General features: G+C 46.1%; 1 protein-coding gene across 14 annotated transcripts in view; it reads right to left on the bottom strand.

Moving 5' to 3' along the window:
• The window catches only part of DMD (dystrophin), a 7,596,173-nt gene that overhangs the window by 3,506,552 nt on the left and 4,073,566 nt on the right, over positions 1–16,055 (bottom strand). The window lies entirely within an intron of this gene.

Below are 16,055 nucleotides of genomic sequence, written 5' to 3'. Positions count from 1 at the left end.
GGTAATCCTCACGGGGGTCCCGGAGCTTGAAGAGGGTTCTTGCGAGTTGTACTCTGATCTCAAACACAAGACCCTGTCCTGGCTCAGATTAAATAGACCTCTCCCAGGGCATATTGATGGTAGGATAGCCCATGTCCGCCGTGTGGGGTGGATTGGAAATAGACGCAAGGACTTAACCGGGGACTGCGTGCTAATTAACTTCAGTGATCCCAGAGCAGCAGGTATGATCTGCAGCCAGCAGTCGCCACACAATTTTTGCGACATACAAACCAGGGACTTGGGGTATTTCTATCGCCCCCCTCCGTTATCTGGGTTTGAGAAGCCTTTGCCGGATGAGGGCAGAGGTGCATGGTATCCTCACTATCCAACCTTGGATGCCAGAGTAAGGGCAAGGACGCCGACTCAAGCGGCTCCACCCCATGGATGGGGTTGGTGACTCGATAATCAAGTTGCATTAAACGCCCCTCCACCCAAGGCAAATGGGTTGTACACAGCAGTGAGTGTCCCCTCGTCATTAGTTACCCCCCACACGTTCCAGCCAACATCCTTCACCACCATCTCCTCTCCTTCAGGCAGTCGATCTGAGTCTACTGAGCTCATGGAAGGAGTAGAATACTCGGGGTCCCCGAGCAGGGTTGCTGGATGTGCAGGGCCACTGATTCGTCCTATCCTGAAGGCTATCAGTTGGAATGTGGCAGGCCTGAATAACAAGTTGGACGCCCCGGACTGGGTGGCGCTTACAGAGCCCCACGCCGTCTGTGCCTTTCAAGAAACGTGGTGCGTGGAACCAAGGCACAGAGTAGGATATGCTTCCTTCTCTGTCCCGGCAGGTATACCAGTATCAGGAAGAGGGCGCCCATTTGGAGGTCTTTTAGTCTGGGTCGATATAACATTAGGTTGGCGAGTGTATCACCATCCCCAAAAATCACCAGATTTGATGTGGCTCACTGTAATATGTCCAAATAAAGTTGAGCAGCTGGAGATTTTTAACATTTATACACGAGGGGCTTCTGGGAGGGCCTCGTCACCAACCCTCCTGGCTCTAGAAGCAGCCCTGGGGGAGTGTCGTGGCGACTCATTAATTTTGGTGATGGGGGATCTTAACTGCACATTCGAGCCTTTGATGGCCGACGAATCCTTGGACCTGTTTGACGAAGACTCGAGGAGAGGCGTTCCGCCCCTCGATCTTCCAATTGTCAAAAGGTGGACACCCAGAATCGTCCAACTGAATTCCCTTACACTTGAGTTTGGCTTGAGAGCAGCAAACGGGAGAACACGGTCAGACCCAGAGGGTGCACATACGTATAATAGGGTGGGTCACTCATCTAGGATAGATTATATCCTCTTAAACTTTTCCTTGTGGGCCCACTTGGAGGATATGATAGTCTTGCCTTCCTTGGAAAGTGATCACAATGCACTCTCATTATCCCTAATACATTGGTGGAGGGCCAGTGGCTTACTAATTGGAGCTCCTGCGGCATTCGAGCAGAGGTCATTGGGGCGGGTGGTCCCTTCCAATTGTCTCAGACGTTTAAAATGGGACAAAGTGGCCATTGATGAAGAAAAACTATCTTGCATCAGAGCCGTTATTGCCGCAGCCTCTGAAACCCTGGAAAATCAACCTCCTAGCCCGCATAAGACAGCAGCCATGTTCAGTGAGGTTTCGACAGCGATAGGGGACTTGTTCCTGGTCAAACCAAATCCCAAGGTAAACAAAAACCATGTTAAGCGACAGGGCAAATTAGGCTGGTACTCACAGGCGTGCCGCGCTGGAAAAAGAGCTCTAATCATGGCAGTAAAGAGTGGTGATGCCCTAGCAATAGCTGCTAAACGTAAGTCCTACAAATCCACAATTAATATAGCCAGGAGAGACTGGGAAGACACCTTCTGGCAGGAGCTTCGCGCAGCAAGCATAGAAAAAAATGCAAAAGGTTTTTGGGACCTGTTACGAAAAAAACATAGACCCCTGGACACCGTCATTACATGCAATATAACCGAGGACCAGTGGCACTCACACTTCTCGAAGCTGTATACTGCACCTGCTGCAGAAGCGATGGTCTTCCCTTTACCTCAGATTCTTCAAGGTGCCGGCAGCTATGAGGAGAGTCTATTTTCCAGGAAAGAGGCTGAAATTGCCATAAAATCCCTGGTTCCTCGCAAAGCAGCTGGACCTGATGGCCTACCTGGCGATCTTATCCGCATGGACATAAGCGAATGGGCTATGATGAATGCCTCGCTATTGAACGCAGTCATGGCAGGCGCCCCCCTCCCTGCTTCTTGGATGGCAGCTGAGGTGGTTCCCCTGCACAAGAAAGGTTCAAGAGATGACCCAGCTAATTATAGACCGATTAGCTTAATAGACTGTTCCCAAAAAGTGGCGGGCAAGGTCCTCTTATCTAGGGTCCAGCAGTGGGCTGACGAGAATAAGATACTCTCGGATTTTCAGGCTGGGTTCAGATCCGGGACAGGGACGATAGAACAATCGCTAAGGCTACTTATGATCTACTGGAAGGTCGTCACAATTGGAAAGGGTACCTTATATCTGGCCTTCATCGACCTCCGCACGGCCTTCGATTTGGTGCCTAGAAACAACTTGTGGAAAGTGTTGTGCGACCTGGGTATGCCACCCTACTTGCTTCATTTGATCATGAGATTCCACGAAAATAACTATGCCCAAATACGTTGGGGGTCAAATGGTCAAAAGACCTCAAGAATAGAGGTGAACAGAGGTGTACGACAAGGTTGCGTACTTGCCCCAACCCTGTTCTCCTTATATGTAAATGGAGTGGTGGATTTTTTGACTCAGACTCCAGCAGATGCACCCCGTCTGGCAGGTCGCCTAATTCCTACCTTACTCTTTGCTGACGATACTTTACTTTTGTCAAAATCTCCGATGGGCCTCCAGCAGCTTCTTTCTGGATTTGACACCTTCTGTAAGCAGCGAGGCCTTTGTATTAATACAGACAAAACTAAGTATCTCATTTTGAATCCCCCACACAAGCTTGGCCCCCCTCCAACATTGGGGCACGTTGCTCTAGAAAGAACTAAAACGTTTGACTATCTGGGCATTCGCTTGGTGGACACAATGAAATGGGACTGCCACTTGACCAAAATGTTGTTGAGCTTAAAAAGAGTGACTGGGGCCCTGTTGAAAGAACAGAGAGCAGCATCTACAAGACCAATAGCGGCAGTAATGGATATTTACTCCGCCAGAGGAGTAAGTGCAGCACTCTACGGGGCGGAGCTCTGGGGGATGTCAAATATGAAAGTGCTAACTCGAGCTGAGAATGCCTTCCAGAGAAGCCTAATGTCTCTCGGTCCTTCTGTTCCCATTTTACCCCTGCAATTGGACATGGGTTGCCGGGCGATTGAAGATCAAGCAAAACTACGCCCCCTGTTACTGTGGGCCCGCATCTGGAGAGTGCCAGAGCTCTCAAGTTATGCGGATGGCCTACGGGAGATAATTAATTGCCCCGGCTGGACAAAAATAAAATGGCTAAGGGACGTCAAGGCTCTATTCATAAATCTGGGGCTGGAAGAAGCATGGCACCAACAGTCAGCCCCGCCCAAATCCATGCTAAAACAAATTTATTGGACATGGGTGGCAAGTAAAAGGAATTCTTCCTCAATGATCTGCAAATCCACCAGAAATTTTGTGGAGCATAAAGATGTCCCTATCAGAGAACTGTACCTGGACATTGTTACTGCCCCATGGGATAGATCTCTGTATTTCAAATTCAGAATAGGTCTTCTCCCGGTTATGGAACTCACATGCCACTGGAAAATACCACACCAGACTGCGCCATGGTGTCCATTTTGCCCTCAGCGTTATGAATCTGTCCCCCATCTGTTATTCGAGTGCCCCGCCTATAAGGTTCCCCGAATGAAATGGTTAAAACCGATGTGCCTTACTTTGGGCACTAGACATTGTAACGTGGCATTACGAATTTTACTTACAGACACTCGCCCATTCTTCGCATGCGCCACCTCGAAGTATTTAGGTTGGGCATGGCGAATACGGTCAAAAAGACTTAGGCAAATTGTTTAATCATGATTTTAATTCTTTTAGCTAATTTAAATAATTTTCCTTTTAGACAAATGTAGAAAAAATGTTGAATTTTAGAATATCTAGGGTTTTTTATGTTTTCTATTTAGTAAATGCTCTAAATGACTTTTAATGTATGTACGCTTTTTAAGATATTTTATGTCGAAATAAAGCCTATTTGACTTGACTTGACTACTCCACAGCTGCAAAATGGAGTATGAGGAAATGTCATCAGTGACCTTGTATGCATTTTTTGCAATGTGATTGTTCCTCATGCATCCTTATCCAGAAATTTGTGATAACATGCATCTTCCCACAGAGAAGACGACAAGAGTGTAAATAGGTAAATCTCCACAGAACAAAGGTCCTTCCTCTTAACTATATGAAGCAAGTGCTTCTTTGTTTGGTGGGGCTGTTCTCATATTCATCAGCATCAAGAATGTGTCACCATATTCAGTGGTAAAAGTGCTGGAGGGCCTTTTGGTAAGCTGCCCAGTATCTTGGGAAAGGGCAGAAGACCATTGCATACTACTAAGGTGGATGGGACAGGGCCAAACGAGCAGAGCTTCAGGTGATTTTGCACATTTGTACACTCAGTCATTTAAAAGGAAAACCATGGACTCTGCTCTCACCAGGTAAGGACAAGATAGAACCTACTCATAACAGTCACAATATATTGCGCTCAAATACATCAATAATGCATTCACCTCCATGAAGCATTTCGGATTGTCTTTCAATGTAGAATTGCAAGGAAAACACACTTGCTTTGCCTTTGCCAAGCCCATGAGGTCAGGATCCTTTGTCCTTTAAAGAAGTGTAGCTTCAAATGGGGCACCTGCTATGTCTATAATTGTAAGTGCTTCCCATTAAGACTTAGTTTTTGTACAGATTAAACAGATCCTCGTGGAAGCTCCCCGTGCAACAGCTCCCCTGTCCAGCTTGCCTGCATTCCGCTACCCTCTATTGCCTGTCTATCTGCTGCTCTCTTTTTGTGCCTCCTCTGCTTGTTTTGTGCTCTGTTTTGCCTCTTCTGCTTGTTTTCTGCCCTTGTTTTGCCTTTTTCTGCTTGTTTTCTGCCCTCTGTTCTGCCTTTGGTGCTCGTTTTTCTGCCTTGTTTTGCCTTTTTTCTGCTTGTTTTTCTGCCCTGTGTTTTGTTTTTCTGCCCTCCATTTTGCCTTTTCTGCTCATTTTTCTGCCTTCGGAATTGCCCTCTCCTGCTCTGTCTTGCCTTTTCTGCTTGTTTTTCTGTAGCATGTTTTGTCTTTTCTGCCCTCTGCTTTGCCTTTTACTGCTAATTTTTTGCCCACTGATTTACCTTTCCTGCTTGCTTTTCTGTCCTCTGCTTGCCTTTTCTGCTTGCTTTTCTGCCCTCTGTTTTGCCTTTCTGCTCGTTTTTCTATCCTCTGTTTAGCCTTTTCTGCAATGGGGGAGGGGGTCGTCTTGACCCCTCCTCGGGCCGATTTCTGCCCTGGCAATCCCATCCCCCAGGGCCTGGCCAAAATTCAATGGGGAGGGAGGGTCCCCCTCTACAGGTCAATTTTGGCCCCAGAGATCCCATCCTCCGGGGCCCAGCCACGACTCCCTGGGTGCCCTGGCCCCACCCAGGGCCCAGTGTGTTTTTATGGGACCGTGGGAGCCTTAACGTACCGCCGGTCCCAGCCTGCTCCCCACCTCCTGTGAGAGCCATCATTGCTCCTGCACGCTGGGGGCTGCTAAATATGCAACTCCCTGCATGTTGGAGCAATCTTTCATCTGCACACATGATAGCAGGCAGGGAAACAGATGGAAACTCTGCTCCCAGCAAGCAGGAGCAATTTGACAGCTCCTGCTTGCTGGGAGCCAAGCAAAAGCAAACTATTATATCCCAAGGGTGGGCACCTCAGGAGACAGCAGGAGCTGGCCCTGGGGAGTGGCAGTCCCCAGGGCTATTATTGGCTTCAGAAGGGTGGCTGCATGACCCCCCGTTTTAGTATGCACTGACCAGTCCCAGGGAGGTCGTCGTCTCTGGGGCCACATATGGCATGGCCTCCTCACAGTTTTAAATATGTATTTGGCCCTGGAGAGCTGGCATTCCCCAGGGCCGAGAGATCCATGCTCCCCCCGCATCATTTATTTCACCGCAGGCAGGTGGTGGTCCCAGGGGCATGTTAACCCCTTCGTTGCACCCGTCGGCCAACGGCCGTCGCAAGCACTACCTCGGTAGATCTGCGCACGTCCGTTGGACGACGCGGCCCCACCCACTCAATAGAACGCCCCGCACTGCAGCGGTAAATGGGTTAAAGCCCTAGGAAGTGGATCCGCGTAGCCCCTCCACTATTATTTAACAGCCTTGGGGAGTTGGTGTTCCCTGGGGCTCAATGACACCAATAGAAGGGAGTCCGTGCTGCCCCACTCCCATATTTAAATAAAGCCCTGGGGAGGTGGTGCTGCCCGGGATTAAAAAGAGCATCCAGAAGGAGAACCGCCGGTGCCCCCTCCTTTTTTTTTTCTTCAAAACACACTCATGGCCCTAGGACCTGGCCTACCCAGTGGCTAAAGTGAAAACATTTACAGGAGACCATGCTTGTTTTTTTGCTGCAAATTCATAAATCCGTCATGATTTTCATCACAAAAATAAAAACAATTTTTTTTGGCCCCGGCGGGGTACCTGGGGGACCCCAACACCAGGCCTAGAGGGTCAGTGTATTCCTACCCCCCCCCCCTTTGAACTCTGTTGTGCCCGAGTCACAAGATGGCTGCCAACACTTCCTGGTTGAAGTGTTGGCAGACAATCACATCTCTGCATGAGATCAGGAGGATTAGTTGAGGGTTTGCGTCCCTAGATTTACAAATTTGTTATTTCTTTAATATCTCCAAAACCACTTAACAGATTCACATCAAAAAACAAAAAAGGGAATTTTCTGGACCAAAGGATACATGCCAAATTTGATGTAATATCATCCAGCTGTTCGGGCTATAGTTATGTTCAAAATCCCCATGGGAATTAACAATGGGAAACACACTTCTTTTGAGTTTCGACTCCCCATTTTTCTAGGTCCGCATGACGGATGCCCTGAAAACGTCCATGCACAACTCGAATCACCAGTGCACTTTTATTGTGAAGATTCATCAACCAACACAAAAGATATCTGCAAGTCAAAAACAGCTTTTCCTATAGGTTATATATAAATACACACACGCATATATATATATATGTGTATATATATCGCAGACATATACCACTACTCCTCTAAAGGCCAGCAGAAAATGGATCTCATCTTCCAAACCCAAAGCCCTGCGGAATGGAATACCATTCTTAGATCCCACCTCCACATCTCTAATACAACCAGCACCCCTCTGAGCTGCAAACTAATGTTCCTAATCGCAAACCACCATACACACAATGGCACACCTTTGCGACATCTACAACAATGGCACAGTCCTGATCCAAGCTAACAATGACAATCTGGAAGCATTTGACTCCCTCTTCCCCACAGTATGCAACGCCTTCACTCATCTACATCACTCCCGCTCGATCAAAACCCTGTCCTCGAACCAACCGACCCTCCTGGAAAACGCTCAAAACAATCCCACGACCCAAACCCAACCCACCAACTTATTCCCCCCAGCCCCTCCCTCCCCTCCACCTTCAACACCTCCCCAAACTCGTGCAACACATCCCTCTCAGACACTTCAAACACAAGGCACACCCAGGATGAGACACTACAGTCCTCTCCCAGCCTCCTCCTCTCCCCCCACTCAAAACTACTCCCAGCAAGCAACAAAGGAAACTGACCCACAAACAATAGCCCTAAATTCCCTACATGTACCAAAACCAGTGAAGCCGCCACCCAATTCCCAAAGCAATCAGTCACAACACACCCCCAGAACTTTCCCCATGTACCACATAGGCATCAGAAACACTGTGAGCCACACCTACACTGATAAGCTCTCTCCACTCACAGACACAGGCATTAGAAACACGTTGAACCATTCCTCCTCAGACAAGCTCCCCCATCCATTGATTGCCCTGTTCAGGACTTCCTGTTAACAAACTCCCCCACACCCTCTTCTATGAATACAACCCAAAGACTGACATGGCTGGAATACCAGCTTGAAATCATAATGCAGGGTTTTAATAAAATATTATCAAACCACACCACGCCCACAAAGCCTACCAGACACCCCCCCCCCCCCCCCCCCCACACACACACACACAGGCACTTTCAATAAACAGACAAATCCCCACAAGGCCCAATGACTCAGATGGAACATAACCCCCTTCAGGAACCAGCCGCATAGACCCAAAAGAACAAGCGCTGCTATGTCCATGAAAGAGGCGAGGGATCTCGCAGAATACTATAAAGCAACCTCAGCTGTCTTCCCCAGCTCTGTGATCCACGTAATCACTGGATTTGGAAGAGAACATACCGTACCAAGAATGTCGAGACCCCCAGCCTACCTCACCAATATCCCCATGGCTCCCCTAAATGAGAAACGCAACAATAAGAGGGTGACAAACTTCATGCTGATAAACTGCAGATCTGCAACCAAACACGCAACGGAACTGGCAGAAACCATCCTAACCCATGACATAGACATCACGTTCATCAAAGAAACCTGGGTGAATGAACCCTCACCCCCCATCATCAACATGCATGTACCCCTGGGGTTCTCAATCATCAATAAATACAGAAAGAACCAGAGAGGTGGGGGTCCGCAATCATCCACAAAAGCAACATCTCTATAATGGAAACAGACTCCTTCAAATATAACACATTTGAATACCTAACGCCACCATTAAGACGACAGACATCAGAATGCTTTTTTGCCACTTCCTCTACCATCCATCAAGCAACACCCCTGCATTTGGAGAACACCTTTCCGACATGATAACACACTGCTCACTCTTGGACGCAAATAACCTAATACTAGGCGACCTAAACCTACACTGGAATGATGAAAACAACCCTCTGATCCAATCCTTGAATGAGTTGCTCCCCAATAATAATTTGACCCAACACTGCACTGAGAAAACCCACAACAAAGGCTCAATCCTGGATGCCATCATAGCTCACGAAAACTCAATCACCATCGACCTCACCCTCCCTGTCGACGGGTCAGACCACCATATCATTCTATTTCACATCAATCAAAAGACTCAACAACTTCCTTTCACTGGAAGAGAAACTTAAGCCAGATCCCCCTCGCAGATCTAAAAGAAAAGATAAGGGTACTCCTCCCCTCCACCGCATGCGACAGTTCCATAACAGAACTTACCTCACATTACAATGCGGCAATGACCTCAATACTTGACCAAATAGCTCCCCTGAAACAAAAAAAAGTCAAGAACATTCCATCGAGATCATGGTTTAACACAGACCTAAACTCGGAAAGAAGACAACTAAGAGCTGTAGGAAGACTTTCGCGTAACAACCCCTCGACAATCCACCTTGATCAACTCAAAACGGAATGTAGGAAATATAAAAAGCACATCAAAAACGAAAAATCCTCCTTCTACTGCGGTGCACTAAACAATGCTAAAAATGACCCCAAAAAACTCTTTAATCTCATTAGACAACAAACATCCAAACCCCCCCGTTCCGCAATTCAGGCCTCCAAAGACCTATGTGACAACTTTGCTAATTTCTTTACTGAAAAAATCATCAAGATTGAGCTGTCACTGGAGGACCGCCTCCGCCCACTCAATGAACAACCCTCCCCCCTACAAAGAAAAAATCAACAGCTCACCCAGGAAACCCCCAAACAACTGGATATCATTCAAACCCATCTCCGAAACAGAAATTGTGGAATTGACTACAGAAACCAAGCCCTTGTCACACATTGAAGACTCCTTCCCTGCCAAACTGGCCAAAAAGCTCAAACTCTCCCTAGCCCCACTCTGGACAAAGACTATAGATTGCTCCCTGAAAACAGGAATTATGCCTGAATGCCTCAAAATCGGCCAAGTAATACCTTTACTGAAAAAAGCAGGAGCTGACCCAAATGATCTCAATAACTTCAGGCCCTTCTCCAATCTCTCATTCTTAGCCAAATTGCTAGAAAAATGTGTTCTACATCAACTTACCCATCACAGGGATAACAACGAACTTCTAGACCCTCACCATTTGGGCTTCAGAAAAGGTTGCAGCACAGAGACAGCTATCCTGAATGTCATTGATGAAGTCTACAAATCAATGGGCAATGGCTGCTGCTCTCTACTCATACTCCTGGTCCTTTCGGCAGCCTTCGACACGGTTGACCACAAACTGCTCATCAACGTACTTCGTGAAAGGGTAGGAGCAGAAGAGATGGTCCTACAGTGGTTCACCTCCTTTCTGCAGAACCGTTCACAAAGAATACAAATCTGAAACTTCACATGTGACTTACGCCCCGTAAGCAGGGGAGTTCCCCAAGGATCAGTTCTCTCACCCGCACTGTTCAACATCTACATGGAGCCCCTCACCACCATGCTCAAAAAGCCAACATACCCTTCCAACTCTATGCCGACGACAGCCAAATTTACCTGGAAACCTCCACCATGGCGGACATGAAAAGACTTAATGACACCCTAATAGAAGTCCAACAATGGCTTTCCCAAAGCCATCTAAAACTCAACCAGGATAAAACTGAAATTCCTCCTCATAGCAACAAAGAGCAGACCCCCCCGAATTACAGAATGGTTAAAATCTATTGATGCTCTCAACTGCACTCTCATCCCAGCCGACTCCGTGAAATCACTGGGAATCACCCTGGATCCTAACCTAGACATGGTCAAACACATCAAGAACACTGCAAGGAGTGCTTTCTTCAACTTAAAACTACTCAAAAAAATCAAACCCATCGTCCCTCCAAATGACCTTAAGCAAGCCACACAATCCCTCGTGCTATCCAGATTGGACTACGGGAACACCACTCACATGCACGGCAAAATCACACCTTACTCCTCTCAGATCAACCCTAAATGCAGCTGCCAGAATGGTGATGGTAGTAAAGAATATCGAACACATCTCCCCCGCTCTCAGAGAACTAAATTGGCTCCTAATAGAAATGCGTGCCAACTTCAGAACTGCCTGCCTCACCCATAAAGCTCTGCACACTGGCAAACCTACCTATCTGGCCTCCAAACTCAACAAAGCGGGCAGACAAGAAATCTCAGGAGCACCAACACTTTACTTCTCATCCCTCCGAAAACCCGCAAACAAAAAACCTTATTACGCTCCTTCTCTGGTAATGCGCCCAAAATTGGGAACGCCATCCCCATCCATATCAGGACTAACCCTTCCTTCAAAAAAATTCAAAAGCCAACTCAAAGTCCTCTTCCTCAATCAAACTCTTATGAAGTGATAGCGGACGCACAAGACGGAACCGTGCCCACCTGAGCATCAAGTCACTGTGATAAGAGCATGTTCTTACAGCATCTACCTCCTGACTCGCTCCTATGTCCCCCCTTTGAACAAGTCCTGTCACGTATTTTTGTGTCTACTATTACTACTCTTTGTACTCGACTGATGCTTGAGAAAGGCTGAACAACAAACCGTCACAAATCATTGTGGTTACCATTACTACTCTTTGCACTCGATTGTTACTTGACAAATGTTGTAAATCGCTCCTATACCTTCGGGTCTAGCCAGCGCTATAAAAAAAACTCATAAATAAATAAATACATTTAAAAAAAATATATATATACATTTATATTTATATATAAATATTTTGTATATATGTATGTATATATATATATTCACTGAAAGAAACTAAGTTTAAAGGGGTGTGACAGTTAGTTGAAAATGTCAGTTAAAATATACTGTTTTAAACAAACAAAACCACTGAAATTCACCAGTTATAGTTATCTTAAGTAAATGTAACTATAACTTAAGCCCCCACCATGTACAGTTTTGCCATCAGCGATGTAATTACACATGATGCAATGATCTTATCAATGATGTCACAGGATATGTCATAAATGATGTAATATGTGGAGCAATTAGCAGGGAATGCGAGGGCACGAGTTAGTTACTTTAGGGCCTGAGTTACAGTTACTTTAGATAACTATAACGGAGTATTTCAGTTGTGTGATTGTTTAAAATTGTATCTTTTAACTATCAATTCCACCCAACTATAACGTCCCTCTAACATTTGTTTCAGTGAATTTCTTTTAACATAATATAATATGTTATTACCATACATAACGCCAACCCAAATACACGTATGGCCTTTTGCCCTGCACAGAGCGGGTTGGCCACAGGACCTGGAATGCTGCCAGATCCTGCTTCCAACCAAACGTGGGCAGCCAATCACCTGCTCTGCAAGACCTTTGGCCATTTGTGGAATCAAGTTGGCTGCAGGGTCTGGCCAGGCCCTGTATCCAACTCCACGCTGGTAACTAACCAAAAGATGTGCAGGATGTGGGTTTAGCAACAGGGCAGCCAAACCACACCTTGGCCTTTAATATCAAAACATAAAGAGTGGGCTTATTTGCATTATCAAGGGGTGAGCATATTAATATATTTAGGGTACATCTATTTTCTCTCTCCAAAAATCACCAATATTTTTTTGCAAAACTATATGTCAATAATTCATACACTTTAAAAAATGTCTAATTGTGCCTCTGAGTCTTTCCTAACATTGCATTTATGATTATATTTGCTGGCTAAAATATGTGAAAAGAAAAACTCAAACATGTCGCCTTAAAAAACATTATAAAACCAACATGTCTCTGAATTTTTCTTTTAATGTTTTTTAGCCCACAACATGCTATCATAAAAACAATCATAAGAGGGCCTTGCACTCCAGCTGAAAATCATAGAGCTCCAGCTCATACGGGTTTAAAAAGATTATATTTCTCCCGGAGTTGTAGGATTTAATGACCCAGAAGACTTACTGTTTTTTTAAAGTTGTTTGGGGCCTGCTGCACTTCCTGAGGCACCCCACAGCATTAAAAAAAATATTTGTGGTGTGCCTCCATCTTCTAGGGGCTCAACAAGAATGAATATATGGAATTTTAATATGCTCTTAGGCATTATGGAGCACTCCTTCATAAAAGCAGTAAATAATAAATGATGGGCCCCTACCACTTATTTATTATGTATTTTAAAGAAAACATGTAATATGGGTATTCTGTTGCACAGCAAGAACACCCAGTTTTCTTTATTTTGGAGGCGGAGATGGCCCCGGGACACCCATAGCCCTACTGGCTCCCTGCCGGCACTCATTACATGTGCTGGTGGGAGCCGGCAATTTTTACAAATAATATTGTGGAGAGAACCATGCAGACCCCCCCTCCCCGAGCCTTTAGGGGCCCAGGAACCCCGGTGCCGATTTCTTTAATTAGGACAATTATACTCAAAGTATGGCCCGGGGACTGCCTGCTGCCCTCCTGACCTTTACATGCAGCACCGTGGTCAACATCAGCACTGAGCTGCTATTTACTCAACTCGATATTACCATTAACGAGATGTTAAATAAAGGGGCAAGCATTTATTTAACGGTTTATTGAAGTTAAAGAAAGGAGGTAAATAGGGTGTCTTGCAACGCTTAACTTTAGGAACACTTTAATTTTTAAATACATCTTGCAGGAAATGTGTAAATTTATGATAACATCTCTTCAAAATTCAAAAAGGGTATTTCCGTTAACATGCAGAACCGTTTCACCTTAGTACATCAGGATATATTGGTGCAATAATACTTCTCCCCACCTTGGCAGGGTATGCCCAGACGTGGATCCCTTGCTCACTTTGCCACTGGATTCAAGCTAGCCTGGCTGAAGAGGGCGGTTAGCCCGAAACCGGTCCTAGGATGCTTGTTTCCGGTCCAGGGAAGACATGACATGGCAGGTCGGGCTGGACTGTTCCCATGAGGCACAGGGTCAAGACTGATTTGCATATAGCTGTGTCTCAACTGGGGTGGCAAAGTGAGCTAAAGAATGATGATGGATTCAACCCAGATGTGTGACTGGGGGTGAGTGTTTGAAAAGTTTCAGCACTCTGTCCATCATCTCCTTGTGTTTGCTTTTTTCCCCCCACCTTGACAACAATGCCAATAATGAACCAAGAGGCAACTTTAGGACGTCTCAGGTTAATGACAGCGAGGTCCCCTTTAGGAGCCTCGTGCGTCCCCCTGCCCCCTTGGATCATTCTCTCCTGGGCTTTCTTATTAATGCGAGATCGCTCATTAGGAACGAAATAGGTTTCAGGGATTTCGTATCTTCTCGCAAGCCGGACTGGGTGTTTATCACTGAGACTTGGGCCAGAGATTGCTCTGGTCCTGATCTGGTTGAGACAATCCCTAAGGGATATGCCCTAACTAGATTTGACAGGGAAGGCAAAATGGGTGGGGGTTTAGGCAATCTGTATAAAGACATCTATTCCAGTCATACGGAGCCGCTCACTACTTCCCTTGACCCCTATCAGGCATTATATTTCTTGTTGGAATTTCATCCAACGGAAAGTTTTACAGGCATTCTGACCTATCGCCCCCTGGACCCAGAGCCCTGTTTAGCCAGGATTTTAGCATGCTTGCAGAACCCTATTTGGCAAGACCCAATCTTACTCTTCTGGGTGATTTTAATTTCCACCTGGAGGAGACTTTACGTAAGGAAAAGTAAATCTTCCTAGAAACACTGGACTGTTGTGGTCTGCCACAATTGGTCATGAGCCCTACCCATACCGCTGGGCATACCTTAGATGGTATTTTTTCTAACGACCTCCGGCTTATGGTAAGAGAAGCTTTGCAACTCTCTTGGTCCAACCATTATGCCGTCTTTTTTTACATTCAGATCCCTGTATCTTGTACAGCCCCAAATAATAAAAGGTCAACAGCAAGGAAGAGAAATTATAGTTGTATCAGTAAGGAGGCTCTTCTTCATTCACTCAATAATCACTCAATAATCAATATTGTCCCTCCCACGTGGATGTTAATTTGGCAGCCACCGAATTCTCCAACTGGCTTTTAACAGCTATAAACAGTCTACCCCAGTTAAGGAGCATTATGCCCTCTGCCCCCTGGTTCTCCGATAGGCTGAGAAAACTTAGGCAATCCTGCCACCATCAGGAAAGGATCTGGAGGTTAGACCTTATTCCTATGGGAAGTGATTTACATAAGCAAAGAATGAGGGAAAATAAGACAGCCATTCTTGAGGAAAAGGTATCTTTTTATTCCAAATTTACTGAGTCTTTAAGATTTCCTAGGGAGCTTTTTATTTTAGTTAATTCGCTCTCCTCCCCTTCAGTCTCTGGTCAGATGGAGATCTCTCAAGACCTCTGTGACAGAATGGCTAGTTTCTTCCACTCTAAGATTACGGAAATATATTCCGCCTTGAAAACTGACAATGCTGGGACCCAGAACCCACTCCCTGCTGATCTCTGCCTCCCTCTTGATAACCTCGCAACCCTGGCCGAGGAAGGTAAGCTCCTCACCTTCCCCCTCCTGTCACCAGAGATTACAGACCTATTGTTAGAGGGAATCCCTTCCGGCTCACCTTGGAGCCCTGCCCTGTGAGGTTCCTGAAATTAGGGAGGGAGGTCATTGTACCTCACCTCACCTCAGTTCTCAATGGAGCTATCTTTGCCGAGCAGTATCCTATTTCTTGGAAAACTGGGGTTGTCAAACCTCTTTTGAAAAAACCCTCATTTGGATCCGGCTGAAGTAAAAAACTACCGCCCCATCTCCCTGTTACCTGTCCCAGCACACATTCTGGAGAAGCACTTGAATTCACATCTTAGCTCCTACTTAGAGGAATATCAGTTGCTTGATGGCTCGCAGCATGGTTTCAGAAGTAATCACAGCATAGAAATGGCATTAACCTCTGTAATTACCAACATTTGCGTCCAGGTTGACGCCGGACATACCACGCTGTTGATTCTTCTTGACCTTACTGCGGCCTTCAACGCTATATCTCCTTTGAGACTGGTGGACCGGCTCAAGGAAATGGGGGTCTGGGGCATTGCCCTTAAGTTGCTTACTTCATTCCTTAGTGACCGAGCTCTATTAGTGAAAATGGATCAATTCTTCTCGGCCCCTGGCCATTTGTTTT

This window comes from Triturus cristatus, chromosome 8, assembly GCF_964204655.1.
Source record: "Triturus cristatus chromosome 8, aTriCri1.1, whole genome shotgun sequence".
Classification (NCBI taxonomy): domain Eukaryota; kingdom Metazoa; phylum Chordata; class Amphibia; order Caudata; family Salamandridae; genus Triturus; species Triturus cristatus.
This window is presented reverse-complemented; position numbering and strand designations above follow the sequence as displayed.